The 18416-nt window shown below is 42.8% G+C and overlaps 1 protein-coding gene across 2 annotated transcripts in view; it reads right to left on the bottom strand.

Annotated features, from left to right (window-relative positions):
* GADL1 (glutamate decarboxylase like 1) overlaps positions 1 to 18416 on the bottom strand; it is a 180708-nt gene that overhangs the window by 12680 nt on the left and 149612 nt on the right. The window lies entirely within an intron of this gene.

Genomic DNA, 18416 nt, shown 5'->3' with positions numbered 1-18416 from the left:
ACATGTGTTTTGTTGGAGGTTTACAGGAGCATCGTGATCTGCCCTATGTGACAGCTGCAAGAATGAAGAATTCCAGAAATTTGTAACAGCTAACCAGACCCCTTTCTCACAAGTTTGCCTTTAAAAGTGCTGGCTGACACCCTTTGGGTAGTCTGGGGTTTCTTTGGGCACGGGCCATCCGTCACCTTACATGTCCCTGTGATAAATCTTTTCTCTGCTCCAAACTCCAATGTTTTGGTTCGTTTAGCCTCATTGCATGGCAGGCACACAGACTTTAGTAACAATACCGCTATACTGATTGACTAGAATTCACATAAAATTATAGAGGATTTCAGCTGAGTTGTGACTGGGTTAACATAATCTTTCATTATGTTTGAATTTGCAGTTTTTCTTTTGTATGTTGGAGCCATCTTTAGAAGCTAGCAAGTATTTTTCAATGCCCTCATTCAATTTCTATGTCCCCTCCCCACACTTAATTTGCCTGATGACTAAATAAACTAGCTCTATCCACATTACCGTGGCCAAACACCCAGTGTTCTCTGCCTGTCATTATCAACAGCACTCCTTTTCACTTGGAAGAGTGTCTGAGTCTAGATGCTAAGTTGTATGGTTTAAATTAACCATAAACAGACCGAGAGACTAGTTTATGGACCAGGGATCCGACTCCTGAAATTCCACATGACTCTGGACAAGCATTTAATTCCTCTCGGACTTATAGTTTTCTCCTGTGAAAAATGATAGTCCTTGTAGGACTGTTATGTGGACTAAATGAAATAATATACATAAAAAACCAAGCATAGAACTGGCATCTGCTAGGCACTCAGTATGAACTTGTATTATTGATTTCTTAAAATGAATTTGCTTTTAATTGATTTACAGTCACACTTGGCCTTTTACTACTCCATTTCATTATCTCTCAAGACAATAATTTGAAAGTGTTGTGAAAACATGACTTGTAATTTATTCTTTCTCCCCAAAGCATCTAAACTGTATTAAATAATTCTGTGAGTTAGCAGTTTTAGAAATTAAATCTTACACCTTATGCATGCTGCTTCTATATTAACCTTCTACTTATGTTCTAGGTTTTTTTCAAATCAGACAGAAAATAACAAAGTAAACTCTTTTTTTCCTTTAAAATGTAAAGCAGTTGTTGATTATCTTGGCAGTCTGGCAGTGGGGAGAGAAATTTTCATTGAAACATTTTGTGAATGGGGATGGGTTCCCATTGTATGCTGGAAATTTCTATGTGTTATATAATTTTGCAAATTACAGAATCATTTTCTAAGTAAAGAAGTTACTTCTTTTTTGGACACATGAAAAGGTCATTCATATTCATGAGCTCTGTCCAAACTTTAGTGTCTTTGTGTTGTCCTGCCACATACATTTTCATCAAAGGATGATCAAAGAACTGTGTTAGGTGCTTCCCAAACGTGCCTGATGATACAGGGCACCTGGATCCAGACCCCAGTCCACAGCAACTTAATTTGAATTTTGACAGGATAGGCTGGTGGTCAGTCTGTTTACTGACCAGGCACTCAAGTTCTTGCTACCATGATGCAAGTCTGGGAACCGGAACAATGGCAGTCCTTTAACTAGGATGCTGGAGACAGAGGGTGTGGTGAGGTATTGGACAGGAAAAACAATTTTGAGAAGGGAAGGATGTGAGATTGGGAATGAATTGCTTATGTCAATTTCACAATAAACAAGTGACCTTCAAAAGAAGTTGTGAGCCAACTTTTCTGTTAACTGTTAAACATGAAAAAGTGTTCAAGACATTTAATTATGGCCTAGGAAACAGTGACATTTTTGGCACTGACGCTTAAAAGATCAATTTGCCTCTCACCATATATTTCCTGCCATTCCTTACCTCATCAATGCTCCTGCTACTATGCCTTCACTCATTTCCACTGAAGCCCTGCCTGCTACCATCATATACCGGTGAGCGGCACTGGTGCGCCTCCCAAGCCTACATTATGTAAACTTGAGTGTGTAAAGGCCATGAAATCATTTACATCTAAGAGGTAATTCCAGCCTGGCAGACATGGAGGAACCGACCACGCTCGGGGCATACCTTTTCACAAGTATGGATTTTTATCCTTATGCTCCTCCGGAGTATATCTCAAAATCAGCACAGTATTAAAAAGTGCTTCCACTTAAAAGCACTGCCCTGTCCATACGCCTCCAATACAGATGAGCAGAGCCACAGAAGTGGAGAGCTCAGACCTCCAGGAAGAGTGAGGAGCACAGTTAGCTTCACATGTGGTGTTTACAACGCAGAAACGACCAGGACGGCATCTTCAATAAAGTTAATGTCAGTCATATATTCAAGGCAGCCGAAATGAACGGTCATAAAAAGAAACCAAACTGAACTGAAAGCTTTAACTGAAGGATGGACACAATAAACGTTTTACACCCTCTATAAAGCAAAGCCTTCATGCTCAGCGGTGTCACACCTGAGCTCACAGCTCCTCGGTAACTGCTGCGGGCCACCCCACAAACAGCAGTCCATACTGGGAGATCCCTACACTGGCCCTTACAGTGTCAAGGGCTGTGCGAATACCCAGCTAGGGCTGACACCACCTCTCGGGGGCCAATATTTGGAGAGGAGTGCAAGCATCCTGGGTCACTGCAATGACGGCTGCATGCTTCTTGCACTTGATGTCTGAGGTCAAGGATGCCAGATGCTTCTTGAAGCTCAGACTCAACTGGCCCAAGGAAGAAGCATGTGGCCCCGAATGCCTATGATGCCCTGCTGAGAAAGGCTGGTCAGGAGCCATGTGGGCTCCAGGAACACCTTCAACACTTGGTCGTGACACCTCTTGGTCCTTTCAGATTCTCCTGCAAGTTACTGACCTTGCTTTGAGTCAGAACAGGTGACTAGACTGATGGTCAGTCAAGTAAATGGAATCCTCAAGGACAAAAAAAAAAAAAAAAACCACACACCTAGTATTTTGTTATTTGCCTAAGATTCTTTTTTAATGCTTCACTTTAATTTCATTTTTTTCCAGCTTTATGAGGTCAATTTGAGACATAAGAATGGTATGTATTTCTAAGTGTCTGACATGATGTTTTGATATACACTTAAGTAACAAAATGCTTTAGGTTTGCACATTTTGAGCAAATTAACAAATGTGATTATACATTCTACCTTATGGAGCTCACTCAACACTGCTGAACCCACTGCTTAAACTTAGAAGTTGCTTTTGAAACTACATACAAGACCCCTTGTCTTTTGAAGTAAAAGGCTGATTCAAGATTTAACGACTGGGGAATGTGAAGATGCAGAAACAAAGAATAGCTATTGGGCTGGGGAACTGGTAACGATTTAGACTATAAATCCACCACATAGCAGAATCACGAAGTTCCCTGAAAGATTTTTTTTAAAGACTTGACACATATATCAAAATTGTTTTTACAGGAAGCAGACTTCCACCAGATGAAAACTGCTGACCAAAAGCACATAGACCCTAGACTGGTTGGAACCAGAAGGTTGATGATTCTGACTCCCAATTACCTCACCACCAACCAATCAGAAAAATGTCCGCAAGCTGATAATGCCCTGGTCTTTGAAGCATTCCTATAAACCTCCTTACTACTCCCTCCAGAGTGGGACACACAGGCCTGAGGGCATGAACCTGCTGTGTCCCCCTTTGCCCGGCAAAGCAATAAAGCTATTTCTTTCTACTTCACCCAAAACTCTGTCTCCAAGATTTAATCTGGCACTGGTGTACAGAGGCCAGATTTGGCAACACTTTTTCCTTAAAGTCCAGTTGTGTTCCAGGGGGCTGCCCTGAGGGACAGGGACTGCCACAAGCAGCAAGAAGGAGGCAAAGCAGACAGGGGCCTTTGTGGCCTCAACCCTCCACTTCACCTGTCTTACTACATGTTTGGGTTCTATGTAAGAATTTGACAGAAAGAGATCTGCCGCTTAAAAAGACCAACTTTAAATCTGATTGGCAACGTGTTTATTATTGGGGAATCCCAGGGGGCTCAGTGGTAAAGAACTCGCCTGCCAATGCAGGAGACACAGGAGACATGGGTTCAACCTCTGGGTCTGGAAGAGCCCCTGGAGGAGGAAATGGCAACCCACTCCAGTATTCTTGCCTGGGAAATCCCATGGACAGAGGAATCTGGTGGGCTACAGTCCATGTGATTGCAAGAGACTGAACATGCACGCACATGTTTATTATTATTAATTTAAGATCCATCATTTTGGGATACCTGCAAAATAGCCCTCAAGATTTTGGCCAAGGAATGGTCCCTAGATGCAGAGTCTAAGGGCAAAGAGCGGAACCTAGGGTCTGACATTCTGAACTGGGTTGGGGAAGCTAAGAAAAGTCACAGAGAAACATGTCTCTTTGCTAAAACCAAATTTCTTTTGTTTAAGAGTTAAGAATAAGCCATACGTCATCAAGTCACATTTAAGTTTAATAATGACAAGTAATCAGTGGCCATCTGACATAACTGGACTTCAACTACATCCCACTTACAGCGAGGTAACAAAACCACATCAACTTCCGAGGGGCTCTGCTGCCTCCGGCAGGTAATCACCATTCCATTCCCGGGCTCCTACTCCCCCACAAGTGCCCCAGGGTTTAAACTCAGCTGCTGGCTACTCAAATGTCCTCCTTTTAAAAAATGCTCATTCATGTTCTTTCCCCATTTTAGGTGGTCATCTTTTTCTTTTTGATTTGGAAGAACTCTTTGTTGGTAAGAACAGTATCCAAAGGCTTTACATGTTGCAAGTGATTTATCTGTTTTTAATTTTGTTTTTAGCTACTTCAAGTACAATTTTAATATTTATATAATCAGACCTGTCAACTATACATATATAGTTTTCTAATACTGCTGTTAGAAAGCCTGATCCACACTACGATTAAAAAAAAATTGGGGTTTTTTTCTGATTTGATTCTGACCCTTAAAACTTTGAATGCATCTGAACATTCCATTTGCACCCTGTGTAAATTGGAGACGCACTCCCCACACTCTCACATTTAACCAGCAATGTCAGTACCACTGATGGAATAAGCCCTCCTTTCCCCAGCACATAATGGGAACGCGCATGATTGCTACATTCCTACTTGGAAAACTTGGATTACTCCAGTCTGAGTTTTCAATTCTATAAGATTGATATGTATATTCTTAGAATAATCAAGTGCTTTTATTCACTGTCGTCTATGAAGCATTAAACTGCTTGCAAAGGGACTCCTCTTGTAATATTCATCCTTCTCAAAATGTTCTTATGTATTATTATCCATCTATTCCTTTAGATAATAGGTATCTAGATAGAAACAAGTTTAAAGAGACCCTCTAACCCTCCTACACTGTTGGTCAGAATCTTAACTGGTGCAGCTACTATGGAGAACATTATGGAGTTTACCCTTAAAAAAAAATAAAATCTCAAAATAAAATTACCATATGATCCAACAGTCCCACTTCTGGGCATATATCTAGAAAAGATGAAAACTCTAATTCAAAAAGATACATGGATGCAATATTCATAGCAGCACTACTCACAACAGCCAAGACATGGAAGCAACCTAAACGGCCATCAACAGATAAATGAAGCAGATATGGTAGATACATTAAAAGTTCAAATTAAACCATGTATAAGCCAGAATGACTTTCCCATACCTCAATATGTGAAAATTTCTTCCATCATTTCTCCCTTTTAATTGCAAATCTTTCCATAGAAAGCATTAATAATCAATATATTTTTCCATCATTGCCAGAGTAGCTCAGTTGCCTGCTCTGGGTCCATTCATGTCTCTTGATGTTAGGCCTACATTTTGTTTATCTATCTGCCTAGTTAATCCATATTGGGGGAAAACCAATCAGACATAACAAACAAGGACAGAGAGGTATATTGATGGAGAAACATTTCTTGGGCCATACTTTTAGCACTTATACCATTATTGTCACATAAGCATTGTACATGTGCTTTTGGCAGTGAACTTAAAGCCAACACATCATAAGTAAGTATATTCTGATAACATTGCTAGACAACTTTTTTTCTAAACTTTTTTAACGTTGCTAGACAACTTTTTCCATCCCATTAGGATGGAAATTCCTAATTCCAACAACGTTAGGGTCAAATTCCATCCAACATTAGGGTCAAAAATATGGTTTGAAGCAAAACAACATTTCCATTAGAATCCTTTAGATTTCTTACTAGTTTGGCAGTCTGAAAGTTATCAAATGTCTTCCATATAATTTAGTATACCAGATAATCCTAGTTACTTAAATATTTCCTTCTGAGATGCCCAGGAGCCTTTTGGAATGCTCAAAGTTAGCCAGAGAAAGAAACTTGCAATTTGTTATCAAAAGCAGCTCAATATTCCAGGAAAATTTTGCTCTCTTAACAGGAAGACTATTACCTGGGGACCAGTAAAACAAAGAAAATCAAATTCCAGTCTTGTACCAGCTTAGTACAACTGGTCAGAATTCTGAAAACAATATTTTTATAAAGCTAGCATTCTCTAACTGCATATGCAAAAAGATCCAATTTTGGAATTTCGAGAGTTTCATCTTCACCATTTTTTTCTAGAATCTAAAAAATACCATTGTCATATATTGTTAAAAAATTATTTCTTTTCTTTAATCATAATATCATAGCTAAAATTTTCTAATGAACTGAACCTGAATTTCCCATTTTACAAATGGCAACAAGAATACCAATCACACAAATGGCATACACACCCACACACCAGAAGATAGAACTGTCACAAACCCTTCAACAAGGAAGACCAATACAGAGTCCCACACACTTCCCAACACAAGTGAGCCTTGACATCAGATACACGTCAGAACCAGCTGGCAAGACATCCAAAAGACCCTCAGTGTTCACAAAGGGTCCTCAATGGCAGACACACATCAGAACCAATTGGCAAAACACCCAAATAGCTCTTCGCGCTCAAAAGAAAAGTTAGCTGGGTACACACCGATAGACTGAGTCTTGGAGCTCGTCAAATTGTCCAGAGGCGTCTTTCTGTTCCATCAAAGAAAAGCATAGCTGGGAGTCAGTGCCGAGCAGGGGAGAAACAGGGAGGATCCCTGAAACAAATGGCATAGGCAGTTGCTAGGAACGTCCCCCCAGTCCCTTTCAGACGGGCCAGCGAGGCACGAGCAGCGGCTCCTTCAGGCGTTCCAGCTGCATCATCATGGCGGCGGCCTAGCTGGGGAAAAACCCTGGGGAGCCAGATATCGAGAGAGCGGGGAGTCAGATATCGCGAGAGCGCAGCCTCATGTGGGCGCCAATATGTTAGTTAAAGTGGGTCCAGGTGCTCCTGGCTCCAAAGCCAGTAAAGAAAAGGCTGGTGGAAACGAAAGTTTGCTTTATTTAAAAGCCCAGCATCTTGGGCTGAGGGAAGGACCTGGACTTCTGTCCAGAGGGCAATCCCCTCCTCCACCCACCGATCAGGGCGCAAGAACTTTTAAAGGAGGGGGCTACATGCAGAAACAGCACAGTCAGCTCTGATGGTCATCTTGAAATTGGTCATCAGTACTCTGACCAACGTCCTCCTGATTGTTTTAAGTACATTTAGTCTTTAGTTCCAGGTTTGGTTTGTTACCATTTCCTTGAGGCCAATTACCGGAATTGCAGCATCTTATGCCATGACTACAGTCTGGTCATTATGTAGTTAACTTTTTCCCGCTGGTGGGTGTTTTGGTTTCTGTAAGAGAGCTCACGGGCCATGGCTCAGAATATTATCTGTAGCCCTTAAGAAGGAACTAAAGCATTGACTTTGCTTACTGACTAAACTATTATTAGTCTTGTTGGACTGTTTTCCTTTTTTTCTGCATTTTCTCACTTCCCTGATTATACTTATTGTTTGGCTAAGGTTTTTGCCCAGACAAAAGGCAGGCAGAAGACATGGGGTCAAGGACCCATAGGGTCCTGCTCCATTTCAGATGGACCTAGAGATGATCGTACTAAGAAAGACAAATACCACATACCACTTATATGTGGAATCGAAAAAATTGATACAAATGATTTTATTGACAAAACAGAAGCAAACTCACAGATACAAAAATCAAACTTGTGGTTACCAAAGGGGAAAGTGGAGGATGGATAAATAAGGAGTTTAGCAGTAACAGACGGAGAAGACAATGGCACCCCACTCCAGTACTCTTGCCTGGAAAATCCAATGGACGGAGGAGCCTGGTAGGCTGCAGTCCATGGGGTTGCTAAGAGTCAGACACGACTGAGCGACTTCACCTTCACTTTCATGCATTGGAGAAGGAAATGCCAACCCACTCCAGTGTTCTTGTCTGGAGAATCCCAGGGACGGGGAAGCCTGGTGGGCTGACGTCTATAGGGTCGCACAGAGTCGGACACGACTGAAGTGACTTAGCAGCAGCAGCAGTAACAGATATATTCTACTATTTATAAAAACAACAAATACCTTCTATATAGCATAGGGGACTATATTTAATATCCAGTAATAACCAAAATGAAAAACTGAAAAAAAAAAATATATATATATAGCTAAACCACTTTGTTGTACACCTGAAACTAATACAACACTATAAACTAAGTATATTTCAATTAAAAAAGAAGGGATACAAAGAGGATTTAAAAAAAAAACCCTTCCATTGATAAGATTAGAATTATATTAGGCCTATATATTAATTAGGGAAAATTGATCTTCTACTCTCCCGCACTGGAGAAGGAAATGGCAACCCACTCCAGTGTTCTTGCCTGGAGAATCCCAGGGATGGGGGAGCCTGGTGGGCTGCTGTCCATGGGGTCGCACAGAGTCGGACACGACTGAAATGACTTAGCAGCAGCAGCAGCAATCTAAAATTATGGTGTTTCCTAATGAGGTGATTTTTAAAATATGGCTGCAAATTCTTTGGCACTGTTCTCAGAGATTTCCTGAACTGAAGAGGATCTGTGGCAGGTTAGTGAGCAGTAGAAATCAATGGATGCTGTATGGCCTCAAGGTGAGGTCAGGAGAGTGGGGCAGAGTCCAGCTGGTTCTCAGGGACTCTCACCTTTTGAGGTCCAACTGTCCTGGGCCCCCAAGCTGTGCTGAATCCCAGCCCCCTGGAGAGTTCTCAAGCAGGTGCCCTGGTTGAAAGCCCCAGATGGGGTTCCTGACCAGGGCCAACCATCAGACACAAGCATGAGATGCTTCCAGAATATTCCAAACCCAGCCATTGCATCACCCCTGGTCTTGTGATCCCATTTGCTTTGTGCTGTCCAAATTCCTACCCACAAAAATCTGGGAGCATAATAAAAAGGCTGTCTAAAGCTGCTACACTTGAAATAATTTATAAAACAGACATTGTTCCCAGAACATTAAGGGTATGTTTTTGGTCCTCCCAAGTTTTATAGTTTTCTTCTGAAGGTACTATATACTTCATTTAACTCTTATTTATTTTTCAAGTATTTTTTGCTATTGTGGTAATGAAATTATTTTGACTAAAAATCTGTCTTGTGATATGTTTTAATTTTCAAGCTCCTAATTTCTTACTCTGTATGTAAGGAAACTGTTTTTAGGTATTCATCTTTGATCTACTATGAAAAATTTCTAAAGGTTTTTTTATCTGCTGCTCTTGGGTCTTACAGGTTTATAGTCATACAATCTAAAATAAATGTATTTGGATCATCTCCTTTTAAATATTTTAAAACCCATGCCTTCTTCTGACCATTAAATGGTAGTGCTCATTAAACAACATTAATGCACAGCAGCATGGGCAGATGTACCTCATTTGTTCCTCAGTTTAATGGGAAGAATTTTGTGTTTAATACTTATTAATCTAGTATATCATATAAGCAAACAAAATGGTATAACCATGAGATAACCTTATAAACCTTATTTTTTGTTTTTTTTTTAATTGAGGTATAGTTAATTTACAATGTTGTATTAGTTTAAAGTTGTGTTGCCATGTTTGTAGTGATTCCGTTACACACACATGTATATACATATAAATATTTTTCAGATTTTTTTCCATTTTGGTTATTATAAGATACAGAGTATAGCTCCCTGTGCTATATAGTAGGTCCTTCTCATTTATTTTATGTATAGTAGTGTGTATCTGTTAATCCCAAAGTCCTAATATTAATTTTGAAGGTCAGTCAACATGTGTATTTCATTTTTCAATTTCTAAGGATTTGTCAGCATTTTAAGTGGGAGAAATACTTTTGGACTACTTTCTTGATTTACTTGTTCAGTGATAGGTTTAAAATGATGAAATTGCTTTTTCAAACCTGCTTTGGCTTAGCTTTGGAAATAATGGAGTAAGGCGGAGAGGAGCACAGAAAATGGACCGTCAGCCACGTGGCTAACTAATCCATCTCCTTGGACCATTTCGTGGAGTCCAAAAACACTGTACAAATTACGTTGGTCAACTTGTGTGAGTGGGTTATTGTGCGGCTTCCTGAAATCAGCCTCTCATCTTTTACTGCAGTTCTGACCTAGTTTGGGGAAGGATCTTTAATATCTTCTTCTGCTTCCCCGACCTTGAGGCAGACTAGCCAGAAATACCTGCATTTAACTGGCAACTTTCATCTTCAGGCTCACAAAGCCGTCAGCTTTCTTAAAACTTATACCACAAGGTGTCTTCCTAGGCGATCTGACTTTCTCTGCTATGACCCTGACAGATGGAAAGCAGAGACCTGAAATGACTGAAGTGCTCAGAATGCGCCCACCCGCTGATGGAAGTGAGTCAGGAGCGGCCGGGGCGACCTGCTTAACCTCACCACTGATTGTCTGTCGAGTCACAGGCACTCGCCCCAGAAAGAAAAACAGGAACATGCGGTGTGGAAGGTGAGGTAAGGCTGGGGGGTTAGAACAGGACACAGACAATAACCTACCCTGAAGAAGAGGGGGATTGTGACCTGCTTACGGGAAGGATAGCTCTGAGATTTCACAACACACCCTGGTTATCTATGGAATGCTTAGGAGGTTAGGGGTCCTCTAGTGGTGGACGGGGGATTTTGGGCCTGCGGGAGATTCCCTTACTGTCCTCAGTTATCCACAGGCCCTTCTCGCTGTGCATCCCTGCCCTTGCCTGTAGCCTGCGGGGCCTCTCTGCAGCAGGAATGTGTAACATCCTCCCACTGGCACATGGCCACGTGCGCGCTGAAACTTTAAGAGCCCTTGTGTGTTCCTGTCAGCTCTTTCCTTTCCTGTTACTGTGAGGATGGCATATCTGAGATGGGGCCCTCCTTCAGTCGGGCTTCGAGGATGAGGGCCCTGCGGCAGAGGAGAGCAGCGACTAACCCTCAGCAGACCGTGAAATGTGGTCAAGAAACAGACGTGCAATTGGGGTGGGGGAGCTCCTTTGCTCTGTATTACGACATGAAATCTATTGAATGGGATTCAAACCAAGGTGGAGAAGCTTAGATCCAGGACTCACAAAATCAAGTGAGCCCCACTTTATCTAAACTTTATTTTTTAAACATTTAGTTATTTATTTGGCTGTGTGGGGTCTTAGTGGCTCCAGGGTATGTAGGATCTTAGTTCCCAAACCACTGATGAACCCATGTCCCCTGCATTGCAAGGTGGATTCTTAACCACTGGACCACCAGGGAAGCCCCTGAGTACCATTTTAGAAGAATCCAGGTAATTCCCCTTTGTCTGGAAGTTTGTGCATGCGTGTGTGCATGCTCAGTCATATCCGACTCTTTGAGACCCCAAGGACCGTCACTCGCCAAGCTCCTCTGTCCAGAATACTGGAACAAGTTGCCATTTCCTTCTCCAGGGGATCTTCCCAACCCAGGAACCAAACCTGCATCTCCTGCGGCTCTTGCACTGGTAGGGGGATTCCTTACCACTGAGCCACCTGCGTGCCCAGTCTGGAAGTTTGGCTGTAACTAATTCTCCTCGCATTAGACAGGGGAGACTATCACCCTCAGGCTCTGAGGACCTCACACACTTAGATTTCCACAGGCAGAATCAAGGCCACAATCTGCAGATTCAAAACTATTATTCAGTGCTTCCCTGGCAGCTCAGTGGTAAAGAACCTGCCTCCCAAAGCAAGAAATGTGGGTTTGATCCCTAGGTCTGGAAGATGCCTTGGAGAAGGGAATGGCAACCCACTCCAGTATTCTTGCCTGGAAAATGCCACAGACAGAGCAGCCTGGCAGGGTACAGTCCATGAAGTTGCAAAGAGTCAGACACGACTTAGTGACTAAACAAGAACCACAAGATTCATTGAGGACCTGTATTAAGGTTACCTAGGTTAAGATACAATAGAAACATAAAAAAAAAAAACACCTAAACTATTACTTGATGAGTATCTGCCATCCTGAAAGTAGTTTAGTCATTCAGAAACGGCGTTGACCTGTAGTGCAAGGGTTGGCTAGGTTTTTCTGTAAAGTACCAGACAGTAAATACCTTAGGCTTTGAAGGCCATTATAACTTCTGCTCCAACTACTCAGTAAGTGAAAGCAACTGTAGATAATAAAGAACACAAGACTGTGGTTGTGTTCCAATAAAACTGAATTTATAAGAACAAACAATGGGCTGGATTTGGTCTGTGGGCTGACACCGCTATAACATAAGAAAATTTAAAAGACACACAGCCAAGAAGCCTAAAGTTTTACAACCACGTTTATAGTGTTTTAACATTACAAGCTACCCCGTGGTCATGGAAGGACATGGGTAGTTCCTCAGTTTTGCCATAGAAATAATAAAAGCCAATTCATAAGGCTTTTAGAAATTTTTAAGATAAATATAAAGTGTCAGTGAGTAAGCACTCAATGAATTTCACTCCCTGCATCCATCTTTGTCCTGCTCTGCAGACTCAGGGCGGATTCTCAGTGAAGACCTATTTAACACACGAGAGTTAACACATGAGATCAAACAGTAATGCGATGAAGCAGAGAATCCTTTAGGTCAACATCTGCTAAACAATTGGTTTGATACTACAAACAAGGTAACTGAGGATAGATATTAATATCTGTCATGATTTACATGTCCGTTAATTAGAGTCTTAATTATATTGCCCTGACATGGAAGTGCTTTATTTTCAATTCAGGGGTGTATACTGAACAACAGATCATAATTCTGTGTTCTACAGCAAAGTTAAGAAATTCCTGAAGCCTTGGGTTAGAGCTTGTCCTGAATGGACAAGGGATAGAAAACAAGATTTCAGTGCCATCTGCTCAGGCACACAGAAGTCAGTTTTGTGACTTATTGAACTCAGACTGGGAAGTCAAGCTTTCTTTTAAAAGACAGTGAATCTCAATACCATGTTGTTCTATGTTTTGTCGCTTCTGTCTTCTAACATCAACCATGAGCATCAAATGTGCTTAGGACCTCTCCACCTGTATCCACCATCTTTGGCACATGAACCAGAGACAATTGTTGAGATAACTGAACCAACTTTTTTCTCCCCATAAATGTAAAAGCCATCGGAGAAAAATACATTTAGTTTTCTGATACATTTTCTGGACTGATTTAGCATTTTACATTTATCTTCCAGGACTTCTTCTGGATTCACTGCATCCCTGAATTCAAAGATCCCCTCCCCTCCATCCTTCTCACGTCAAACTGCCAAACTACGACCAACATCATTAGCAACCACACAGTGTCTTTTCTGTCTCAGAAATGGATGATCTGACTTGCACCTTATCTATCACTGTTCCCTCAGAAGACACAAGGCAGGTCTGAATGCCTGCCTCCCGGCATAGTGTACAGAGGGAGGGAGAAATATTCTTGTATAAATTCTGCAGATATACTTAAGGAAGCTTCTACTTATTCACAGGGTAGGGGAGATTTTTAAAGTAAGTGAAATTGCTCTGAGATGATGGTATTGTTGTGTGTTTTAAAAAACATGTGGAGAAGGGAGTAAAGAACAGGAAAGTGACTTAATATTTGTTTAATCCTGACATCAAGATACTTCAAGTGTAGTGGTGGGTGAAGACTGTAGCATTTACACGAGGCCCTGAAGCACCTGTCTAGTATTTCTGGAGTTTACACACCACGCCTCTGAACTGTCTGGAGATGCTTGATAAAAATACGGACATTAGGGTACCACCCACCGCAGACCTCCTGAATCTTCATTCTATAAGAAATTGAGCCGGGAAGTCTGATTTTTACCATAACTGCCCTGTGATTCTGAGGTGAAGTCAAGGACGGGAACCTCCTTATTAAAGGCGAATGAACATCAGGAGAGAGGCAAACAGGCATCCCCATCAGTGTTTCCACGGCGACGTGAAGAGTGGTACTGGAGTCTGTCCCGCTGGGCAGCAGGCTGACAGGTGGGCTAACATTTCTGTGAGAATCATCTTTCTCTTCCTCCTTTGTACTGTTTTCTAGGCCATTGGGCATCTCACACTCAGGAACATCAACAAATAAAAATGAAATATAATTTGGGGATGCAAGAAAAAAATTGTTAAAATAACTGTCAACTAAAATTGCCATTTGCATGCCTGAAAAAATGAACCGGATAGATCACATGTACAAAAATAATTTTCTATGGATTCAGTGTTGTCTCTGAGCATTTAGGCTGGCTATGAAGGAGAGTAGAGATGAGCTAGTGTGAGTTTGAGCATTACAGAGCAGGGGACCACTCAAAGATCCCTTCATGAATGAATACAATCGAGACCAGGAACTCCCATCCTTTATCCTCACAGGCCCTCTTGGTCCCTTGGGAAACCAAAGCACTTGTATACGATGGCATGTTTCTCTTTGTTGCTCAGATAATTTTCATTGCCCTTGGCCCAGACTAAGCCTTGCACACGAAGCATATCCTCAGACCAGCCCAACAGAATTGGGCTCTGCTCTGTCGAAGGTGATAGCAGAGTCATCTCAAGTGGAACCAGGCCATTGTTCCCTCCCAGGGATTTCAGACCCAACCTGCTGGGTTGTCTAAAAGTTGTTTTTTTTTTTTTTTTCATGAAGCTGCCTCCAGACTCAAACGTGTCATGAAAAAATTCAGTCTCCTTGGCTACTGACAGTAATGAATCAAATGCATATACAGCTGTCAAAGTGATGGCATGTTTAGCTATCTGAATAATCGAGCAGCCGGGGCAGGAAGGAGTGAGGAACTGTGGAACTAAGTAGGACAAGTTCATATCTATTCATTCATCTCATTGGACTGTTGTTTTCAGAGCATCCTAAAATCCAGTTTTTGTTTTTCCAGTTTGTTTTTGAAAGATGGCCTCCAACATCTTTTGTGAATCAAGTGAATTTTTCAGTATTTAAGAAAAACAACAGTAATTCATCATTTCCTTTGAAATAAAGACCCTAGACCCAAAGTGCTAAGAAACACGGATCCAAGATTTACACATGTGGGCACAAGTGTGTATATTTCTGGGGTCTGTCACCTTCTGTAAATATTTCTATTCATTACTCATCTGTCTACCTCACTCACCACCCTTGAGTTTCAGTTCCTGTCGCAACAGTGGCCTGTGGTTTAAATGGGCCGTCTTCACCAGGGAGTTAGAATGAATCTGTTTGTGATTTCCAGCACCAGCCAGAGTCAAGGGACTGCCGCTGATGGGTCTAGCAAAGCTTCCTGCCGATCACACAGAAACGCCTCCTGGCAGAACCCCCTCCGCGCACAGATACTGAAGAGCATGGCCTGTGAAATAGCCCAACAGTACGCACCCCTGCACACCTACCCACCGGCTAGCGGGGAAGGGCCCAGCCACTCTTGAAGCCAGAGGGAGGACCGTGGCCGGTCACAGAGGGATGGCTGTGTGTTTCCCCCATTTTCCTGGACCAAAGCAACCACGTAGACTAAGGATTGACGTGGAACACCATCTAGTGAAGGATCTGAGGAAGTGCAGGAACAGAGGGAAAATCCCAAGCCCAGTTCGGATTCAATTCTTTTGGACTCTCAAGTGTGTCTGAAATGATGATGGTGTGATTTTTAAAGTGAGGGCAGAAGCCAAACAGGATGACCCGCGTGTACTCCAGCCAAGACCAGCTGCAGCTAGTTACCTGTCCACCTCCTGGGACAGGACGGCGAGGCTCCCGTAGCACCTTCCCATGGATCATGGTAGGAATGGAAGGGACACCTCAGGAGTCACCCCAACCAACAGCCCACCCAGCCAGAGGTCACGTCTGGGAACAACACTGAAGAGTCGGGAAGAATGAGGCTAGGGCGCCAGATTTTCAAACACGCATCTATCAACTGTCATGCTTTCAGTTGAATAGTACACGTGTCAGAGGCTTAGCTACCAAAACGTTTAAAAAAATTTCTAGAACTCAATTGCTTTTATTGGCAGAAAATGAGTACCAACAGCACCTTTTTCACAGTGAGCTGCACACAAAAAGTGCCCAATAAATACAAGATTGTTCAATAACGAGGGTGGGTGTAAGAATTTTTAACTGGGGAGGAATGTTGAATTTAATTCAACTATTACATTTTAAATTCTCCTATATAAAGCTGTGTTGTTTATTTATTCACTTATTCATTCATTCAATTACCTATAACTTCTCAGCTCTGCATTTCAAAGTCACACCCCTCATGCGTTGCATCTGCATGCTCTTGGCATTGAATAAATGTCATGTGACTCCTCTCAAGTTCAAGAGGAGGAAATAGAGCAAACAACAAGCTCCCCACCCCCCCCCCCCGCGTGGTGTGTGCATGTGTGCGTGCAAAGTCACTTCAGGTGTGTCCGACTCTTTGTGACCCCATGGACTGTAGCCCACCAGACTCCTCTGTCCATAAGATTTCCCAGGCGTGAATACTGTTGTGGGTTGCCATGCCCTTCTTCAGAGGATCTTCCCAGCCCAGGGTTCGAACCTGCATCTCCTGCATTGACAGGTGGGTTCTTTACCACTAGCACCACTGGGGAAACCCAGTATTACTCTGACTGTGATTAACTATCAATAGTTTCTAACAAATCTTCATTCACCTAATTCTGACTTTCAAAAAAACCTGGCTTCACTTTCTGGATCGGAAGCTTGCCTTGTCATTTCTAGCTGTTGCTCAGAAGTTACACTCTCCATTTGCCATCTGGGGCATCACCGTTTCTGGGATAACTGATTCTAGCTATTCTAAATGGAAGTAAATGCTGTATTCATGTTTCTCCTGTTGCTGAGTTTTCTGGTTCAGGTGAAGAAAGCCTCCATCAGGTCTCCCAGCCTGGATCAGTGGCCCCCGGGGAGACAGTGACGTTCCATCTTACCCTTGGTCTGTCTCTAATCAGAAGGGAAGAGGAGCAGCCAGCTGGGTGGCTGTCTTGCTTCCTCCTTGAACTCTCCCGTTGTTTGACAAATGGCATATGTGTGTGTGTACTCAGTCGCTCAGTCATACGCGACTCTGTGACCCCATGGACCGTAGCCTGCTAGGCTTCTCTGTCCATGGGATTTCCCAGCCAAGAATACGGGAGTGAGTTGCCATTTCCTCCTCCAGGGATCTTCTTGACCCAAGGGATTAAAGCCATGTCTCTTTCATCTCCTGAACTGGCAGGCAGATTCTTTACCACTGCGCCACCTGGGAAGCCCCAAATGGTATATTACCCATCATTATAGTAATCCCGCCCTGCTTATTTTTTAGCAACAAGTGACTCTTGGGAAATTTCTTCAAGAAGCCAATATATATATCTATGTTAGTTGCTCACTCGTGTCTGACTCTCTGTGACCCCGTGGACTGTAGCCCACCAGGCTCATCTGTCCATGGGATTCTCCAGGCAAGCATACTGGAGCGGGGAGCCATTGCCTTCTCCAGGGGGTCTTGTCAACCTGGGGACTGAACCCAGGCCTCCCACACTGTAGGCAGTTCTTTACCATCTGAGCCAGCGGGGACGTCCTCAAGAAGCCAATACTTTAAACCAACTGGACTTACTTTGAACTTAAGAGAATACAGCAGTTTTCAAACATTTCAACTATGCTTTCCGTGTATTTACTGGTGGTCCTGTAACTAAGAAGGAGGGCAGCCTTTCCCTGGCAGTACACCCTCAGTCTGCCAGGCACTGTGAAGGGCGCCTGGAGGCAGGCAGAGGAGCGGAGGCTGCCGCTTTAGTGGCTTGAGTCCCCCTGCCCACGGCATCTGCCCGCCCTCGGCACCTCACATAAGCCAGCGCTGAGGGCGCCGGCAGGGAATGAGCAGGAAAAGCACATCACTCCTCACAGAAGGGTGAGAAAACATGAAAATGACTACCGCAGGAAATGAAGCTGGTTCAACATCAGATCTGAAGAACCAAATGTGATGGAGACTTAAGACTCAGTGGCCTACAGGCAGAGACCAGGGGTGGTGGAAAAGGATGCTTTGGGCAGGAGAGCTTGGACTTTAGAGAAGGTTCCAGAGATGCTGCTGGCACTCAAAAGGTGTGTGGTGTGTGGACAACTTGTTACTAATCAAGTTATATTATAGGAATTTGCAGGTAATACCTCCTCTTCCTCCTCTTTCTTTAAAGTTAAAAGCATTTCAGATTATTCCCCATGGAACATCTCTCTCATTCCTCTGACATGCTTTTGTGAAAGAGAGAGACGGAGTCAAAATTACAA

The sequence above is a fragment of the Cervus canadensis genome, chromosome 22, assembly GCF_019320065.1.
Source record: "Cervus canadensis isolate Bull #8, Minnesota chromosome 22, ASM1932006v1, whole genome shotgun sequence".
Lineage (NCBI taxonomy): Eukaryota > Metazoa > Chordata > Mammalia > Artiodactyla > Cervidae > Cervus > Cervus canadensis.
The sequence above is the reverse complement of the archived record's forward strand: the minus strand, read 5'-3'. Positions and strand labels throughout refer to the sequence as shown.